The following is a 15605-nucleotide window of genomic DNA, read 5'->3' as shown; positions in this document are numbered from 1 at the left end:
CCCTTCCAACTGTTGCAAAGAACTTGCTAATTTGTGCTAACTCCATGGGGATATCAAACAACTAAACAAAAGTTGTTGCTTCTTTACGCGTTCTTATACCATGCTGCAAAAATAATGGCTGTAGGATGTTTTGTCTTTGGGGAAGACGCCCTGGGCAGCAGCCTAGTAAATGTTCTACAGGAGACCAATCTACCTGTACAGTGCGGACTCAGAGAGTGTCTAGAGGCGGTAAAATCCTGGATGTCCCAATCATCCTTAAAATTAAATGGTGACAAAACCGAGCTTATGGTCCTCGGCAACTCGGTCCCCAGCCTCCCACCCACCCTTTGGCCACCCAGCATGGGCCCTCCACCTATCCCCAAAAACAGCATTAAAAGCCTGGGAATATGGATGGACAGATCTCTCTCCTTTGACGTACAAGCCACCAAACTTTCGGCCACCTGCTTCGGCATCATGAGGATGCTTAAGAAAATTCTCCCCCTCCTTCCTATGGAAGCCAAGCAAGCAGCGGTACAAGGCATGATTCAATCCCGTTTCGACTTTAATAACGTCCTCTACCTCGGAGCCCCAGAATCCACCTTGAGGAGGCTGCAGATTGTGCAGAACTGCGCCGCACGTCTGTTACTTGACATCCCTCGCAGACAGTCAGTTAGGTCCGGGCTAGTCACTCTCCACTGGCTACCGGTGCGCCAAAGGGTTTTGTTCAAAGCCATGTGCATAGCCCACCAGTCCTTCTGGAACTCTGGCCCCAAGATTACACAGGACCTAATCCACCATTACAGACCCAACAGGAACCTAAGATCTAACCAGTCCTTCCTAGCAGTCACTCCGAGAGTAAGGAGATCCAGATCTAGAGGTAGGTCTTTCTCTTACATTGCGGCGAGGGCTTGGAACGCCCTCCCATTGCATTTAAGATCCAACTCTAATCTCACGACCTTCCGCAAACAATTAAAAACCTTCCTATTTCTTCCAGCCTAAACTTCCCACCCTCCCTCTGTGTTTCTTTTCCCTTGGTGGGACCTGGTATTCTCAGCGCTTGGACGCCTCCGGGCAACAATTCGCGCTCTATAAATCCACATCCTATCCTATCCTATCCTACACATTCCAAATTATAAGGGCACAGCCTGCACACCCTTCGCTATGGGGGTTTTGTTTTCCAGTGCGTCCTGTATTCCTATGTAGGCAGTGTCAGGAGTCTAGTCAACAATATGTTCTTCCCATGGCCGTGCTCCAGTATGGTTGGCAGGTAATGTCTTCATGGGATTTAACACGCCCATGGCGCTATGGGTGTTTCTGATTTTGTTTAAATCTTGCTCTTTTACAGGAGCTTGCCCTGTTTCTTTAGAGTGTTCTCCAAGTGCTGTAGCGTAACAGCCAGGTTGATGAAGCACTGTGTGCTCAAGTCTAATGTGAATATAGCACTGTTGAGATACCTTGCTCACTCACTCTTATCACCCTTAAATATTATTCGGAATGCTAATTTTGCCACAGCCCAAGCATGGTTTATTTTCTGCCTTTTGCTTGGCATCCTCTTTGGACATTGCTCGGACAACATGGTGGGTGGAGTTCGCTTTTTCATAAAAAGACAACTAATAATGCAGTTACAAAAAAACACCTCCAAACTTTCCCTTGTGGTACTCACAGAGTTTTGGCTGTTCAGCAGTTCACACTACTTTAAATCAGCATATTAACTGACAAATACACATGATCAAATTAAATCTTGTAGTTGTGCTCTTGGCATCCTTTTCGTCCTAATGTTCTAGTACATCAACCTGCCTACTGGTGGAGAATATCAAACATTGCATTGACGTCTTGCCTGAATGACTCAAACAAAATTCAGTTATTTAAATTTCTAGTGACAAACAAATGCATCCTATTTTGCTTTATAATTTCTTAAGCCCTGACTTCTCAAAAAGGAAACAACTCTTTTGATGTACATGGGCCAGGCTTTTCCGACAAGTGGCTTGTAAGCTACTGGAAGTTCTCCAGCTTCCTTTAAGCAAAAATATATATATCAGTAGGCTATGCAGCAGGAGAGCTCCTGCTGCATAGCCTACTGATATAGATATTTTTGCTTTGCTGCATTAATACATGTGTACCAAAATTGGAAAAACTTGTGTTTGAGATACAAATGTGTACATTTTCAGAACGCAGTAGCTGGTTTTTGGAGAAAAAATGGTTGCATTAAAAAAAACTTATATAAAGTTGTTGTTTGATTGATAAATGAATGATGTGGTGTTAGGGAGACCTATTACTCACATAATTACATTGGCTCCAGTGACATTGCAAATATGTCTGTTTTGTATCGCCCACGTACAGGCATTCCACATTTTAATGCTTTTTCACATTACAGCTGGCAACTCTGCCTGATGCAATATGCTGATCGCTGGTCACAATCTTGAATGGGGTGGTCACTAATTTAATCATCTCTGATGTTCTTAATATTACATCACTAATACACATAACTGAGGATGATTGCCATTTAACATAAGTAACTGTTCATTACAGAAAAGATTGGGGACCTCTGACATGGGTAATTAGAAACCTTAATCAGGTTGAGTGAACACTATATAAGGCAATGTACAAATATGTTTTTGGCAAAACATATGATCGACCCATGGGCATATTTGTACCTAACCCATCTGTGTCCAAAGAGGCTGACATCAGGTGTTTGCTACAAATAGTTCCATGGACAAACATTGTATGAGGACATCATCTAGTGGACACAGAACATTTGGAAGGTGGGTGAACCCCACTGAATTATATGAGAAACATTTGGACTGTGGGCACATGAAAATGGTGCAAGGGGCGATTGACAGCCTCAAGGTGGGCCAGTTGAGAGATGGGACATGTTTGCTTTATATTTGTTGCAGGCGCATTGCTTTAATCTGTTTGGGGCAGAAAATCTTGTATGTTATTTTTTTTCCATCGACTGAGTCATTGTAGGGTACCCAAGAATATTCTTTTTTTGTATTCAGATCATTTTAATTGAAGAAGAGGAGCATAAGATGAACAGAAAGTAAACGACAAAAGCATAATACAAAAGCTACATACGATACATACGGATATGGAACCACATGACAAATGGTGTGAAAGATAGTTTTACAAAGATGCACATTTATGCCATTATACCCGTAATATACAGCCATGAAATTGTTTTGCAAGACTGAACAAAATATACAAGGAATAAATAAAGTATAAAGTATAAAATACACAAATACTTGAATGGTTGAAGTAAGATGAGGCGAAGAATTACAAATTATAGCACATAAACTGGTACTTAACGCCAAGATATCGAATACAGCCCATACCAAGTTCTTGGCAGTGTCGTAATATCACGGTGTAGGAGGTAGCAAGCCATCAATTATATTTCTTAGAACATATACGGGTCGCCATTCATGCAAGTAAGAAAACCAAGCACTCCCTTTTTGGATTAAGTGGAGACAGGATAGTTTGTATTTCTGTAAGCCCCTTTTTTTTTTTTAAACTTATTTTTATTGGCATTTCGTTATTTGAACAATACAGATCTAATGGGTAAGCGTATAGGCACGTACATGTAGGACAGTATACAAAAGAGTATAATCATGGTGATAAGTGGATTAAATCTGTAGAGTCCATTCATCAGTATCGCTGAAGAGTTAGGGGGGTGGAACTCGGAGATGGAGCATGTAGGCGCAGAGCGTGGGCAAATCAGGAAGAAAATGGGGTCAGGTGACTTATGGGCCAATGAACCGTGCTACAATATGTTAGGGTCGCTAGAGGGTGGGGGCTCTGTGTCAAGTTGTGTACGGGGACCAATCGGCGTAGGGACTGGGTGTCAGATTGCGACTTGTGGGCCGTCCAGGCATATTAGTAGTGAATGTCCGGGGACTGTGGTCTTGCATGTGTGGGGGGGAAAGAAGGAGGGGTTTGCGGGGGCAGGCGTAGGGTTGTCTGGGTCGTCATCACGGGTCAACTTTCTAAAGCGATGGAGTAGCATAGCCCATTCTATGGTGTATTTATGTAAGCCCTTAATGAGGAAATTGAGAACATAATTTACCTTGAGTTGGATAAGACTAAAGCACACGAAGAGAGAGGGGAAAGCATTTCATGCTTGCATCTTATGAGTGGTGATCAAGAAAACTCTTGATTAACTTTCTTGATTGCTGGTCTAACAGTCAGTGTTACAAGGAAATGTGAGTCACCAGTAACTTAATTATACGTTTCTGGCTAGTGGACAGCTGTAAAGGGAGGAAAGTCGGTGTAACTAGTGTTAGTAAAGATGTTGAACACCATAGTTTTTCTTCTGGATTGGAAGATGTGGATAACACCTAGGTGCATGCAGTGTTTAGTGGAGTTCAGCAAAAAGTAGCTGGGTATGTCAGATGTGTGAATCAAATGTGTGTGAGTTTATACACAATTCGCCAATGCTGAGCAGAAGTGAAATTGTTTTGCAAAGGATGAGTGTGTACAAATACATCATAATAACAAGCATTTGCAATGCAATGGGTTTCGCAAGAGTTTGAACTATTGGCATTGTAAATTACATTGCCTTTTATTTATGTGTTAATTTTCATAACATATAAATAAAAGGCATTGTAATTTAGAACACCAAAAGCTCGAAATCTGGCAATTGCAAGGCCTACTGCATTGCAAATGCTGGTTTGTAAAAGCACCTCATGACGCACTTTCACTTTAACGGCAGCCACGCCCCTTTTTTGGACGCGGCCAATCTTAAGAACGGTGTGCGGCTGACCTTAAAGTGGCAGGGTATGCTCCAACGTGATTCCCTTGCTCACTTGGCCACTGGATTCAAGATAGCCTGGCTGATGAGGATTATGAATCCGAAACCGGTCCCAGGATGCTTGTTTCCGGTCCAGGGAAGACATGGGTTGGCAGTTTGGGCTGGACTGTTCCCATGAGGCACAGGGTCAGACTGATTTGCATATGGCCATGTCTGAACTGGGGTGGCTGAGTGAGCTAAAGAATGGTGATGGATTAAACCCAGATCAGTTGACTGGGGGTGAGTGTTTGATTTGCTCAAACGCTCCGTCAATCATCCCCTTTTGTATCGCTTTGTTCGCCCTAAGTTGGCAGGGTATGCTCAGATGTGAGTCCCTTGCTCACTTGGCCACTGGATTCAAGATAGCATGGCTGATGAGGATTGTGTATCCGAAACCGGTCCCAGGATGCTTGTTTCCTGTCCAGGGAAGACATGGCTTGGCAGTTCGGGCTGGACTGTTCCCATGAGGCACAGGGTCAGACTGATTTGCATATGGCCATGTCTGAACTGGGGTGGCTGAGTGAGCTAAAAAATGGTGATGGATTAAACCCAGATCAGTTGACTGGGGGTGGGTGTTTTATTTGCTCAAACTCTCCGTCGATCATCCACTTTTGTATTGCTTTGTTCTCCCTAAGTTGGCAGGGTATGCTCAGAAGTGGTCCCTTACTCACTTGACCACTGGATTCAAGATAGCCTGGCTGATGAAGATTATGAATCCGAAACCGGTCCCAGGATTCTTGTTTCCGGTCCAGGGAAGACATGGCTTGGCAGTTCGGGCTGGACTGTTCCCATGAGGCACAGGGTCAGACTGATTTGCATATGGCCATGTCTGAACTGGGGTGGCTGAGTGAGCTAAAGAATGGTGAGGGATTAAACCCAGATCAGTTGACTGGAGGTGTGTGTTTGATTTGCTCAAACGCTCCGTCCATCATCCTTTTTTGTATCGCTTTGACCTTAAAGTGAAAGCACAGAGCACACACATGAAGACGCAGAATTAGTAAGCAGACACAGAACACTTATGAGGAAACAGAATGCACACTGGATGGCACAGTCTACAGCCAGGTTGACAGAGTATTAGTAAGGAGTCACAGCACACACGAGGAAACAGAACACACACAGGAAGACAGACTCAGTAATCAAGCAGAGAACACATGAAAAAGAACGCACATGGGATGCCATAGACTACACATAGTGTGACACAGAATAAGTAAGCAGTCACAGACCACGTGAGGAAAAAATAATTCAATTTAATCTTTATTTGGGTACAAAGTTATCCCTAAAAGTCTGTTAAAACACAACAAAAACCACATACAATGTGAAATAAAACATATAAATTGTTAAAAACACTCAAGTCATAAAATTAAATATTTAACATACAAGATATGACGGCCATAACTTAACAGCCATGCATGATGCAGAACTGTATAATTCAGATTTAGACCGTGTTCATCGAAAGTCGAGCACGGTCAGCGGTTTTCAAGAAAGCACCTATGTAAAAATAGACTCCTCATTATTGATTTGAAGGAGCTTAGAAAAGAGCTATGATTGAAGTAACATTAGAACAAGTGCTGTGTGATTGTGACGCAATATGGGGGTCGGGCCTTGTAGCCTTTATCCTTCTTTACAAAGGGTGGGAGGGAGGGTAAGTTCCAGGCATTGAAGGTATCATTTGCTGTGTATTACATGACTATATTGTTACCTCCTTTGATATGTAGCTTCCAAAACCAATGTATACAATATGTGTTTGCGCCGAACTGGAAATCTCAATAAAGTTTGTTTAAAAAAATTATTATTGAGTTGAAGGAGCACACTAGATGCTACCCTAAAGTCGGTGATATTTCTCTTGATTAAAGGGAGCAAAATACGCTTCTTTTGCCTGGATTGTGTTACATTAAAATATGCCCCAGACCTCTGCCACCTATGTAGACACTGGGAGTAAAAAGAACACACTCAGGATGAACAAGCAGTTGCTTTATGTTTTAGCGTAAAAAATGGGGCGTGAGCATGTGGGGACCCCTATTTGGCAAGTGGGATATGCACTTCTTGTCCGAACTGGACAAAGGGCACCAAGCGGGTGTGTGAGCCAACCAGTGCTGCTGGTGTCAGTCAATGATGCCTATACCATCAGGCAGCATGTCTAGTTATGATGGTTGGACACGCGCTAGTCGGAGAAAGAATCCTGGGCGAGTGGAAGCCAGTGTTAGCTCCACAGTCGTCGGAAGTTGAAATGACGTCGCTGCAAGCCAGGGTTGCAGTGAAACTAAGGGCTGCCGGTATCGGTCACTGACGCCTATACCAGCAAGCAGCATTTCAGGTTGTGCACGTTAGAAGCACACTAGTGGGCGAAAATATCCCGGGCAATCGAAAGTCCAGCGTTTGCTCAGTGATCGTACAAAGTTATAAGGACGTCGCTGCAAGTGTCGCAGTAAAACTAGGAGCAGCGCATGGGTTATGCTAAGTCCATGCAGAACACAAGTGTGGCGGGAAGAGCGCTCATGGGGTCCTCACACACCAGGTCGAAGGTGCGGGCAATGCCGGTACTTCAACGTGTCTCCCCAAAGTCTGGATATTACCGGCACTGCAGGACCGCCATCATCCTAAGGGAACGGCCCACGTGATGCGGAAGTCGAAAGTCTCGCGATAACGCGGCTCCGAGCTACGCCGCCATCTTGTGTCGAACTTTCACTGCCTGACTGCATGGAGAAAGCCTGACCCTGCCTCACAGAGGTGCTCCATTATGCCAAGGAATACCAAGTCCCGGGTCCCAGGAGAGGGCCCGGGTGAAGACCAGTGAATAGCAGGGACTCCCATGCCTAATAGAAGAGCCCTGCGTCGTGTTGCGTTGGAGGAGCTGGAGTACCACGCCGCAGCACCGGGTGAATTTGCATGTTTCCTTGGGGTGGGGTGACTGGCTTGGGTGGCGAGTGTGTGCGCGTTTGTCTGTGTGCCCGCATGTCTGTCTGTGTGTGTGTGTGTGCGCGCGCGTGTCTGTGTGTGTGTGAACAGCATGCCGGAATCGGAGCGCATGTTCACACGCGCGACCTGATCTGATTCCGGCATGCTGCGCGTGCCCATTTCTTGACTCCCTGTAAGCAGAGCTGCCAACAATAGTCTTGCGCTGCGACAGGACTTCGCCCTGTATCGCAGGTGCGAGACCTAAAAATGAACTAACAGCATATGTAGTTCTATAGCACATGCAGAGTTGAGACATTTTGACGTCAATGTCCATTATGTGGATTATACTATTCCAATGTTGTCAACACATGGACACTGGAAAGGAGCTAAAATAGTCCAAAACAGAACAACCAAGCAATTTCTGGGATGTGGAAATAGGATAAAGTCTGTGCTTTAGGCTCAAGTTTGTCAAACCATGAAAGAGAGAACTACCACAATGTATATGTTGTTCAACAAAACGAGAAATAAATACAAAAAATAAAAATAGACTACAAAACAAAATAAGAATTCAGATCAGTGCTCGTAGTGGGCAGGATCGGCAGGGCACGGCGTGCCCCTACTTCTTTCATTTCATTGAGCCCGTTTCCCTACTGTCTTATTTTAAACATTCCTCCTGGACGGTTGACATCACCTAGGCCAGTAGTTAAGGCTCGTCTTTTGGGGGCAGGCGTAATGGGCAGAGGAAGAAAAGGACTCTGTCTTTCTTCCTGCCTGGAGAAGATAAGGCTACTGTCCAGTTCTCCTGCTGCTGGCAGCAGCCCCCCCCTTTGTTCCCCCTCTTCCCTCTCTTTCTGTCTCGCTCCTCCTCATTTAGTGAAAACCGAGACTTCAAGAAACAGGTATTACCTTCTCTTTTCGCCTCGTTTATTTTCTCCCCTGTGAAATGGATCCAAAAAAAGAAAAGCACTTTTGCTGGAAACGTCGTCTTTTTCTGACATTTTTCAATTTCTAAGTGCAGCCTCGGGATGGAGAGAAATAAAATATTCAAAATAGAAAAATTAACTAACTAAAGTAAGACAGAGTGGTTGCAAGGTGGCCAGATTGATTTACTCACACCTAAACACATTAGCGCCACTTTACAGTGTTAGCTAGTGAAGCACTACTTTTGTTTTCTCGTCCCTCTTTGAACAACATTGTTTTCCCTGGGTGGGGAAGTGTACTATTCCTGGAGGTACTGAAATACCTGCTTGATAGGTGAATTGGAAAACAAAATGCATACCGCTGCTCTGTATTCACAAATGTGGTCTTTTTAAACCATACTGCTTAGTTTTTGTAAGAATGAGGAATGGGCATTGAAGCTGGTCCCTTCTGGGCCCTGTAGTCATGGCCTTAACTTTTCAGGCAAAAGCACTCACTAATTTCTGAATGATGAGTGTAAACAGAAAAAAATAACCATGTTGTTCCTTCTTACATTTCACATGATTTACTTAATCTTGCATTCCATGAGTGTTTGCTTTTTAGGTCTCGGCTAGAAACGCGCAAAGCGCGTTCTTGCCAGAGAACTATAGTCGGCGTCTCAGCCGAAAAGAACGACGAGGTGAGACATGACCTGGTTGCGCGCCCAGCATTCTCAATGGGAAAAGCATTTTCAGAGTCGGATTACGACGCGCGCTTTCGGACCGGGTCGCGCGCGTGAGCTTCTACCATAGACAGGTCACATGACGTCGCGCGACCCAATTCGAAGGCGCGCGTCGGAATGTGACTCAGACTCACCCAACTCACTCCCAACGTCGACGTTTCTCGCTCTCATCGCCGCTGTTATATCGCAGCGCAGCTGATGAGCGGCTCCTCCTCTCATCGTGCTCACAAGCCATTGTCTTGAAGGGAGCTCTGTATTCTCGGCCTGCTCTGTCCGGCGCTCTGCTGTCTGTGCTGAGGGGTCGCGCGCGGCCTTGCTGTCATTCCGCACGCATTACAGCGAATCAAAACACTCGAGAAGCAACCCGCCGTCGCCCCGCGTCCTAAGGTCAAATAATTGTGATAGTCTAAAGCTGATGACATTTTAATGTCCTGCTTCATTAAAAATTCCCAGAACATTAAACGTAAGTCAACATTCCATGGAGAAGGGGAGCTAGCAATGTGTGCATATCTGCATATCAGAGCACAAAATATTGACATGATAATTGCAGACAAGCCTGAGTGAGCAGTGGCCGCTGGGAATTCAGCTGGTGCTGTACCAACTGGATGGCTGCGCAGGACACCGTTTGAAATGCAAGGTGCAAGTTAGCACTTTATTCAGCACAGGCAGGCATCATTTAAAAATCCTTGGGGGACGCCCTGGTGATGTGCAGATGTTAAAGCATTGTATTCCGAAACGCTGATATTTTTTCACTCTGCAAGACCACCAGCGAGTGTTCGTCTGAGGGAAGCTCAGGAAAATTATCTGCTTAAGTTTTCACGTTGCCCTCATTTTACTCACTGTGTGTGTCTAAGGCGAGGAAACTGCGCTGCACATTATGAGTGCTTACTGATCTGTATCATGCATTTGTAATAAAAAAAAATACGTATATAACCAAATTTTAGTCTTAACGTGATATAGGCATGCCGTTCTTCTGAGGGCAAATTACCCGTGCTATATATTTGTGGGTATGCGTTCAGAAGCACATTATTTTTTTCTAGCCCTCCCCAGAATATTGCTCCAGTGACGTAGAACCATAGAAATATAAAAGATGCAGTGTTTCACGGCTCACGCACGCATAAGTTTATTTTCTATTTTTTAATTTTGAAAATGGTCGAGAAAATCATTTATAGAGCACAAAGCGAGATGTTAATGAACTCGGCTCAAGCAAATTAATCGGTTCTATCTGGATTTTTTTTTAAATTGTTCATGGGGAACCAATGTTGAAAGATATATTTAGAGTAGTACCCTTCCGCAAGCAGGGCATTGCAAAGGTAAGGAAATCAAGCCAGCTGGTTTGTATGGCATGGTTTTTGCTAGTTTTAATGGCACATACATATGTTTTTTCATTGCATAATACACGCTTGGTATTAGATGCAACATTGATTTTCTGTAGTTCAGTGGTTGCAAATGCAATGACAAGTGAGGAAGAATTGTTTAAAACTGGGGCACCGATTGTGTATTGTCAGATTGTGGACACATTCATTGAAAGTGACATGCCTAGTCGAACAACAGCTACATGAACATGTTGCAGTAGCCCTCCTTATTTCGTCAGTATTTATATAGGATAACAGCTAACAGTCCAGTCCTGGCGTGGTGTTCATATTGTTGCGGACTAGTTCAATGATCTGCCTTCAGTGTCTATTTTCAATTGCTAGCATTCGTCATGCACATCTGATTGGCACACAGTTTGAGTGATTCATTTACATGAATTTTAAACATACTTTGCACCACTTATTCACTCTGCATGTGCTATACAATATTCCTGATGTATGCAGATTAATATTGCATTACTGTAAACTATGATGGTTTTGGAAACAAAGCAAGCAGCGCATCGGACAGGACATAGCAACATACCCAAACCAAGATGCTCAGAGTGTAGCCATCACAGCTCAATCGCTCTGTTCAATCAGTTAGATGCATCGTCACACTTTGATGGTGTGAAGGACTAGCTGTGAAAACACGCCTTGCTAACTGCGCTACATAAATACTGCACTACAGTGTGTTACGAACAAGGAAACTGAACGTTCACAGGTGGAATTCAGGAAAAGGATCTACGGATTCAAATAAGGTCTTAAAATCTCAGACATAAAACAGTCTTTGTCGGGCAACGTGATACAAACAAGGAGGAAAGCTCCACTGATGTGAACGTCTACAGATTGAGGGTAATAACACACATTCCTGTTAACTGTACAGACCATGCAGAATACTGGAGTTGGACATTTACACACGTCATCTCAGACTACCAGGCTGCTAACCAGATTCTTACACGCATTCCAATCTCAAACCAATGCAAAAATCAGTGTAGGCGTCTAAATGCATATTATAAGAATAATTATAAAGAGTGCCCTACTGGTTCCATATTGAGAAATAATTTACTTGAGAGCTCTCTGCTTGGACTTCCAAGTGCGTGAGCACCAAAATGGTGGTGAACCGTTCTGTCAACAGGGGGGCCTCAGTACACCTGTCGATCTCAGTCCGAGGCCGGGACAACCTCGGTCAGAGTCAGGCGCAGTCTTCTCTGGCAGGGCAGAATCTTGCTCCCTATCCCCAAATTTGCCTCGAGCACCCGAACAATGGGACAGTCTCGCCCCACACTCCTACCCTCGACCCACCTTCCTACCCTCGCCCCACACTCCTACCCTCGCCCCACACTCCATCCCTCGCCCCACACTCCATCCATCGCCCCACACTCCATCCATCGCCCCACACTCCATTCATCGCCCCACACTTCATCCATCGGCCCACACTCCATCCATCGCACATCCTCTATCTCTCCCTCGCACACCCTCTATCTCTCTCTCACCCTCCCTCTATCTCTCTCTCCCCCTCCCTCTATCTCTCTCTCGCCCTCCCTCTATCATCTTTCGCCCTCCCTCTATCTATCTTTCGCCCTCCCTCTATCTATCTATCGCCCTCACTATCTATCCTATCACCACAGCATCACTCGGCACCACCACAGCATCACTCAGGAGCACCACAACATCACTATGCGCTACCAAAATGCTTATAAGTACAACAGTAACTTACAATATTATTATAATATAATATTATTGCCAACATTGCTTAATATTTTGCAACAGCTATCATCTTGCAAATCATCTTTATACATCAATACAGACTTTGCTAAAAATGTAATGCAACACATTGTCATATACAATGCCAATAACTCAAACTTTAATGCTGCGAGACCTATTGCATTGCAAATGCTTGTTCTAGGATGTTGTTAATTTTTTTTATGGCAGCATCTTGCTCTTGTCTAGTACGTAATTTGAAATGAGTCGCATCCAGGTGTTTATAGCAGGGCACAATTGGGTTGTAGTTGAAGGCAGTGCGAGTTTCTTTCAGTGAGGCTGTATTGTGTTCAGTGGGGGGGGGGATGTGCCACTATGGCCAGATCTGCTGAATTTGGAACTGGGGAACCAGGTTCAGCCTTTATGACCAGTCCACCAGACCACTCCCCCTGAGGGAGCACATTTCCATGCTAGACCTTAGAATGCCAGCAAGATCTTAAAAGCCCTGGTGTCTTAGCACCAGCAGGTGGACCCTAGCAGAGGCAAGTGTGGGTTAACCTTAAAGGCCTCTCCGCAACAATTCATTCTGAAGTTCAACTCCAGTCTTGCAGTCAGGCCTATGAAACAGCACACCATAGAGTGACAGGACTCTGAAACTGGGGTCACAGGACCCTTGAGTAGGGTGGCTCTAGGGCAGTGCGACTGTACCACGCGCTGACCAGCTGTGGTCCGTGCAGGTAACGGTGGGGCAGAGGGTCCAGGTAAAGGGGGATTTCAAGGGACAATGTCGAGGGAAAATTAAATAAATAATTAATGTTCCCTCTGCATCGTCCCTCGAAATCACCCCTTACCTGGTCCCACCGCTGTCACCTGCCCGGACCAGTGCTAGCCTTGACTGTAGGTGGGGGCGTCGAGTTTGCAAGTATAATATGGTTTTAAAAGCACTTGCTGCCTCCTTTCTGGCCTCCCAACAATTTTCGGCAACAATAAAAATGTCATGATAACTCCAGTGATTGATGTTTTTAGTAGAGACAGATGGTGTTTTGTCTAGAGGATGTTTTGACTCATGGAAAGGAAGCCCAGAGGGTTAATGTGCCTGCTGCAAAGAACATGTACCATGCAGATCACAAAGTGCACATAACATAAATAGGTCAGTGGGTTACTGCTTTTGTCAGAGAGGCCCTATTGTTACTTGCAGTTAATAAGTTAAAATCCTAACATAGAACAGAGAGCTATTAACTGTCATGTAACAGCTGCATGCAAACTGCAAGGTATACATTAGAGTGTTATGGTTTTTTCCACAGTGTTTGAATATCCTTACGTTGCAAAAAAGGGTTCATTTGGATAGCAATCAATTCTGATTATTAAAGAGAACCCCCAACCATGGTATTACGTTTTAAATTCTGAATTTGTGTTTCTCCTGACCAATCACTATGAAACTAGGCTGCCTACTAGTATGGTTGTCATGTGACTCCTACGCCTTTTAGTCCATTGTCTTATGCAACATTCTCTATACAGTGATTTACACATTTATGATTGATTATCTCTGTGTAATATGTGTGATGTAAATTGCTCTGACACCCTATACTGGTATTAGTGGTGCTGTACATTTTCTGATACTTTTTTATTTTGATATTTTTACACATGCTAACAGTCTCTGCAAAGATTGTTCCTTATTAGTACCAGTGGAACAAACTACAGCAGTGAGATTGTTGATCAGTCAACCTTTGTAAAGGGCCCTCCACTTCACAGCAGCACCAGTCACATTTTTTTGTAACTTTTGATTTGTTTGCGCTATAAACAATGTACTAGTTAAAATCGTCAGATTATGCAGCAGATGATGCATTATGTGGCAAATATGGCAGATCCATAATTATGTGGAAAACATTTGCAAACTAGGATATTTTGCCATTGGCTGTGAGACAAATAGCTTGCGATTCCACTTTAAGGATATTTGGGACATTCTGTGATTGGAAACGTATCCCACTTTGTGAATGTATTTTAATGTCAATGACTCATATTAAACCTTAAATAAACATGTGTATCTATTAGTTAAATTATATAACGTAATAAGCTGTAACTGGTTAGTGAAATGGGAAACAAATACTAATAATTGGGATACTTTGTTCTTTCTGCCACACCTCTAACTCCGCCCACTGACCCCCTCCACGGGTTATTCCCACCCTCTGATTTTCCGCCCACAGTTACCCTACTTTTTTTCCCCCACTTCGACCACTGATTCATAAATATATAACAAGACACCAACGAACAAGATCAGTAAAAGTTACTTTAGTGAAGGAGTCCCTTGTTTAGTGGCTGAGAGCATGGAACTTTTTCCATCTCTGTCATGGCTCCATCACGGTCCCAACCAGTAGGGTCGCTTAAGCCTCTCTCCAAACCTTTCCATCTTCTTACCAGAGAGATGCTATCAAATGTTTTAACTAGCCTCCCGTGTCCCACCTCTAACAATGTAGAGGAGTACATCGATCTCTTCCATAATTGGTTCACTGACCGTCTAGAGAGCTTGATTCCAGCAAAGAAACATACTTCTGCAGACAAGAGAACATCTGCTCCTTGGTTTACCCCTCACCTGAAAAAAGCACGACAAGATCTCAAGAAAGCAGAAAGAGCATGGAGGCGATCCTATCATCCTTCTGAGAGATTAAATTTTAAGACGCAGACTCGGGCCTACCATAAATTAATTTGGGAAGGTAAAAAGTCCTATCTGGAATCCAGAATCAATGAAGCGGAGCATTCTAGCAAGGAAATTTTTAGGGTGGTTAAAGACTTCACCTCTCCCTCTGCTTACACTCCGACTCATGTTCACTCTGAAACTTGGTTGAAGGAATTAGCTGTCTATTTTGTACAGAAAATTACCTCTATTCAATCTTCCCTCCAGGCCACTTTCCAGCAGCATACGACAAGTCTGGCATGTCCCCTGCCAGATCATGGCCCCTTTCTGTCCAAATTTCCCCCATTAGATCTAGAGAGCTCTCTTGCTATTCTGACAAGTCTCAAATCTGGATCTCCACTGGATCCTTGCCCTGCAAAGTGTCTAGCAAACATGGCACCTGTTCTTAATGACTTGATAAACCCCATCTTGAATCTGTCACTCTCTTCTGGGATAGTTCCCAAAGCTTGGAAGAGTGCCATGATCTTACCACTTATAAAAAAACCGGCGCTCGACCCTGCAGTTCATGCAAACTACAGACCCATCTCCTTACTCCCTGCTCTGGCGAAAGTGACAGAAAGGTTT

The sequence above is a fragment of the Lissotriton vulgaris genome, chromosome 2_1 (assembly GCF_964263255.1).
Source record: "Lissotriton vulgaris chromosome 2_1, aLisVul1.2, whole genome shotgun sequence".
NCBI lineage: Eukaryota > Metazoa > Chordata > Amphibia > Caudata > Salamandridae > Lissotriton > Lissotriton vulgaris.
The sequence above is the reverse complement of the archived record's forward strand: the minus strand, read 5'-3'. Positions refer to the sequence as shown.